At 34.4% G+C, this 6,000-nt stretch overlaps 1 pseudogene; it reads left to right on the top strand.

Annotated features, from left to right (window-relative positions):
• Positions 1 to 4,506, top strand: part of LOC122732067 — a 185,667-nt pseudogene extending 181,161 nt beyond the window's left edge.
• The last annotated feature ends 1,494 nt before the right edge of the window (positions 4,507 to 6,000 follow it).

Genomic DNA, 6,000 nt, shown 5'->3' on the forward strand with positions numbered 1-6,000 from the left:
TATTACTACTGCTGCAATCTCACAGCTTCTTTCACTGAACCCCAGAGTTGGTGATGGTTTATCTTTGCCCTTTACAGAATATTGTTAATGGGGTCAATTCTTCATGCCAGCCAGTAGTTTTTACCTTTTTAAAGGGTGTCAATCCATCCAAGTTTTATGCCCATGAATGGCTGCACAGATTTATAGCTATCTTTTCCTCTCATGCTGTACTGTTTTCCAGCAAGCTAAAGAAAGAAATGGAATGAGACAAGACAATACTACAATCAGGACAGAAACCATTTTAGGTTCTAGTATTTGCAAAAAAAAAAAGCCATTGATGGCTAATTTAAATGACATTACACTCACTCATAAAACTACAATTTTAAGTCACTATTTTATTACAGGATACCTGATTTGATATAACAGAAATACCATTTGCCCCAAACATTCTGAGTAAAGGAATTGCCAACATTTAAATGTAGACATATATCATTTAAACATATGCTGAATTATTTTTGTTACAACAGATTATATTTATCACAAGAGATATATAATTTTAAATCCCCCCTTTTAGCTTTGCTCGCACAGCACAGCACAGTGGATATAGTGCTGATTTGATATTTAGGAGGACTATGGTTCAACTTCTACCTCAAAAACTTTTCATTTGACCATAGGCAAGTCATTTAACCTCTTTAATTCCTAGGCACTACTCTAAGACTATCTACTAAGTTATAGATGGTTTTCAATTTCTCTTGATGGAAGGTATTTCCATATCATCAAAATTACAGATAGTTTACATACTGACGTATTGTTCAGGCCATTGTTATACCTATCAAACAAAAAACATTTTTAAGCAGGTACTTAAATTCCTATACTAAGCACTGAGAAGGCAAACTTATGGGTAGTATATGTTGATATAAATTTGTCCTAATAAACTGTGTGCTCATCATTCATAAGTTCTAGAAGAATAAATCAAAACAAAACTTGCCTTAAACTTTAACTTTTCTAGGGATCATGATAACTCACATACTTATGGCTTTTAAAGTTACATAAAATCACATTTTATAGATGACAAAATGGAGGTTCAAAGATTGCTTTCATCATAGCCACACTGCTAACCAGTAAGATTGAATCTGGAAAGGAGCCAGGATGACAAAATAGAGGCAGGAACACACCTGAAATTTCCCAACTTTCCCTTCTAAACAACTTGAAAATAAACTGCTCAAATTGAATTCTGGAGCAGCAGAACCAACAAAAAGGTCAAGAAAAAACAATTTTCTAACCCAAGATAATTTAGGAGATTAACAGGAAAGCTCTGTCACTCCATAGGGGTGGTCAGGTTCATGGTGCAGCACAGTAATGCCATGGCATCACCAGCAGCAGGATTTGGAGGTGGTGGTAAGAATGGCAGGAACAGCAGCTTTAGGGGTTCAAGCCACACACTATAAGGGGGGGTTGGAAAATTGGTCAGAAGGAAATTACAGGGGACACTTTGCTTTTACTGGGTTCAAGACTTTATTTCATTGCCCATAGAGAGTTCAGCATCATAGTTCCAGGCGAAAGAGGAGCAGTAATACTTGACAATACTGGGATACAGGGGTTGTGTTCACAGTTACAGGGCAGACAAGAGTGTTTTTAGTCACTTAAAAGGGAGCAGGGTCCATGATTTGAGAAATCATGAAAGAAGCAGTGGCACTTGTAGCCACAGGAGATCAGAGGCTCAAATCACAGGTCCAGTGGCAAAAGGAGCACTAACACTTGTGGCTACAGGGGAACAAAGTCCCTTTTAGGGTAAAGACCAGGGAACAGACAAAGAGATCAATGACCATGCCTCTTCTTAGATAATACCACCTTGGAAGTACCCAAAATTTGCAGAACCCCCAAACTAGCTCTATACAATGTAAATAATGTTTACCTCACTGTTTACATGTTTTCTTCTCAATTTGATGTGATGTGCTTCAAGGTAGGGATCTTTTTTGGTCTTCTTTCATATCCCCAATCCTTATCACCATGCTTACACACAGTAGGTATTTAATAAATGCTTGCTCACTTGAATAAATTTCCTTACATTGCCTCCTATGTGGAAGTCAGTTAACAGATTTCCGGTATTTCTACCTACCATTTCTCTGTCCATTTACCTTAGGTATATTGTAACATTAATTATTCCAATGTCCTATTGCTCAAAAACCTATTTTTATATAGCACAAATATAAACAATTGAATTTATTATACATCTGTTACTCTTTAACCCATGCACTACTTAGTAGAATTGCAATACTCAGTGAAAAGGTGAATTTGTTAATTTGGGTTCTCCCCCAACCCCACCACCAATGCAATATCACAACCAATCCATGACTGTCTATACCATGGTATGCTGGTAAATGTTTAATAACTGACTTCCTGAAAACACAAGACATTTGTAAATTTAATCTGCATTCATAACATTTTCTCCACCTCTTTTTAGACAATCAAATAAAGCAACAAATCAAGCCCTATTTTTTTGCATTTGCTGATTTCCCAAGAAAAATGCTCACACTGAAAATTTAACAATTTAAGGAACTGAAGAAAACTGGCTCCAGAGCACTCTGGTCTGTAATCCTTCTTTCTGTCTTCTGTCTTGCAGTCAAATTCACTGCAACAGGGTAAGGGGGAGGGACATTCTAGGGAAAAGGGAACAGTGCTTCCTAATGAATATTTTTAACATTTTGTAGATTCCAGTGAAACATTTGGGCTGTCCATTAGCTTATGCTTTTTGCTCATCCCATATGACCCAACCATCTTTTCCACTCAAATATATTTTACTGTCATTCCTTAGCCTAAGACTGTGCCATAATCACCCCCTTCTTTTTGCAATATTCTCAAAGTGACCACATCCTTCTCCATTACACTTTGGCTGCTCCTTAACTTTATTTCTTCTGAGATTGCAATATTTCATTGTTAACAGCTATTCAACAGCACTCTAAGAATACTATGGTTAAAAACATAAGCCTTTGCTTAACGTTAGAGCTTGAGATGATTAAAAGAAGCCTGACATTTCCCAAAGGCAAGCCAGCTCACTCCATTTAATTCTTTCTCTAGTTCAATGCTCATTTGCGGTGTTTGTCCAAGATCTGTGTAGTGATGGACTATCCTTGTGGATTATCCATTCAGTTGTATGTCATCTGGGTTCTTCATCCTTTTTGTTTTTCTTGCATGGATCATTAGGTCAAACTCTTCTGAGTGATTTTTAAATCTCATTTTGTGAACTATTAATGTCTTGGAGTTTGATACAACCAAGAGTCAGTACACAAATATTTATTTGAAGTTTATTATGTTTCAACCACTGTAATAAGCACTAGAGGATACAAAATAAGGAGAAAATACAGTTCCTGACATCGAGCCCATAGTCTAATCGATGAAACAGTTTGTAAATAACTATGCATATAAGATATAGAAAGGAGAAGATAAACACAATGGAAAAGGATCCAGCAGCTAGACAAACAGTAAAGGCCTCCTGGAGAATGAATTTGGAAGCAGAGACATCTGGATAAATTATAAATATATGCTTTTCTTTTTGGACTCTGCACTGGAACCCTACATGACAGAAGCAAAAATCTGTGGTGAGCATATGCTTCTCTATTTTAGGTCCCACCTGAAAGTTATATTTATTATGCATTTCAAGGAAAAAAAAACACATAAAAGGTATTTCCCTCCTGTAGGCTGTGGAGATAGTTGGAGAACAGTGGCTATTGGAGGAGATGGTTCAGGCATTGTATGAGGTTCCTGCCTACCACCTTATTTTGGAAGGAATTCTAGTTCTTTGAATAATCAGACTTCTTTTCTCCAAAACATGCAAATTACAAGAATGATCTGACCTCATAGCCAAGGAAAAAGAAGAATTAATTGAACAGTGGCAGCTAGAACCTCCTGTTCCTCCTGTTTCAAAAGACTATCCTGATCTTAACTACATCATTGTTTCAGGCCTTTCAGGCCATAAAATTGTGATGAATAGAAAGGAATGTATAAACATGGCATCATTTAAGTTTATTGGACTCAGATACTTTTGGGGTAAAGGAGGCAGCCATAGCATCTCTAAAAATATGGTGTTGGGACATGTGGACCAAAAGTGTTTTATGGCACATTTGATGTTCATTTAGAATTGGGAGAACATTTAGTAGAGTTTTTGAAAACTGTGGAAGCTATTATTTACTAATATGGATTTGCCACCATTGTCAATGCTATTCCAGTTTATTCAAAATGGGGGGTATTGTATTTGTAGATAGAGCTGCCTGCTTTGCTATTCAGAAGGGATTAAAAGCATCTCATATTACAAGCCAAGTTATTTAAGCATAATTGCATGGCTGACCTCGAGCACCCACTAAAAGAACAAGAGATTGAAAAACAAAATAATTCTTGTAAGGCACATGTAACTTGAAGGTTTATTGTAGTAGAAGAATTGCATGTGAGTATTGGATCTATTTGTCTATTTCTGAATTGGTGAAGTTCAAATATAAGTACAAAGCAAAAATGGTTTATTTTTCCTTCTAAAATTGAAAGTTCTGTAAACACCTTTTAGTCCCAAAGATTCCATGTGACAATGATTTAATGAAACTTTGAGGAAGGGTTATGCATAAATGAAACATCAATTATTATTGAATATATAGTTCAACCCTACTTTTTCACTGTTCTCTTTAATACTATCATGCTAAATGATAGACAGTGTTTTACAGAAATTATATTTTTTGCTAGTAATATGAACTTTTCCTTTTAATATAATGTACTCTGATTTTTTTTGTTATACATTAAACATATTGATATTCAAACATCTCTAATAGAGAAAATGTTGTTACCAAGTCCATATTGTTTCTGTTTCCTTCAAAAAGCTGCCTTTGTAACCTTGGGGTGGGCCAGGTGTGGCCCCTCCCAAATGAGTTAGCTAAAAACAGGAATATTAATCTTTACCACAAATAATTTTTACCACAGTATGTTGAAAATATTTTTGTTGTTCTTCCACCTAGAGCCCTAAATACTCTCATAATGATTTTCTTTAGTTGGATTTTAGGAAAATTATATCAGAAATATGTTAATTAGAGGAGGAAGATACTTGAGGTAGGGAGATAAATTAGGAAGCTATTGCAATAGTTGAGGTGAATGATGATAAAGACCTAGAATAGGGTGGTGTCTACATGATTGTTGATAAAATGAAAGATATAAGTGTGGTAAATGCAAAAATGACAAGATAGAACAATTGATTTGGTATGGGGAATTACAGTAGGGGGTTAAAGATGGAATTATACCAGAATGATTGGAAGGATTGTACACCTTTTGTAGAAATAGTGAAGTTCAGAAAGGGATGGTTTTCGGGGTGAGAAGAATATACTTAATTAATATAGCTTATTGGGGAATGATTATAACTTTGGTACACATACATGCATATATGTATATATACATATTTACACACAAATAATCTTAAGTAAGTTATTTTAAGAATATTTCAAAACCTTTATGTTAGGGTAAATTTTTCTTTTTCAAATTATGTTTCTATGCTTAGAATAAAGTCATTTTAACAACCAAAATTAATAGCTATGGTTACTTGATTTGGCAATACTATCATGAAAATTAGTGACTGGCATGTACAGTATAATGAGGTGAATTAATTTAATATATAAATTCAACTCTATTATGACAAGGAAAATTTGCAGGAGAATGTCTAATGACTCTGCTTTTCTTAAAACTATATAATAAAGTAATTGCCTAATTAGAAATTCACTCATTATAAGTGTGACAAATATGTTATTTCATATAAGGAATATATATATATATATATATATATTAGAAATTCCACATGTCCTAATAGCATTATAAAGCAGAAAAGTCATTGATTTGAAGAAACATGAAACTGCCACATAAAATTTAAATAATTTAGATATATCCAAAACATTAGTGTATAAAACCATTTTCTTCATCTTCATCATCATCATCATTTAAAGATGTTGTGAAGTATGGAGGGGAAAAACAATTTATTATATTAAAATCATTCTA

The sequence above is a fragment of the Dromiciops gliroides genome, chromosome 6, assembly GCF_019393635.1.
Source record: "Dromiciops gliroides isolate mDroGli1 chromosome 6, mDroGli1.pri, whole genome shotgun sequence".
In the NCBI taxonomy this organism is placed as follows: Eukaryota; Metazoa; Chordata; class Mammalia; order Microbiotheria; family Microbiotheriidae; genus Dromiciops; species Dromiciops gliroides.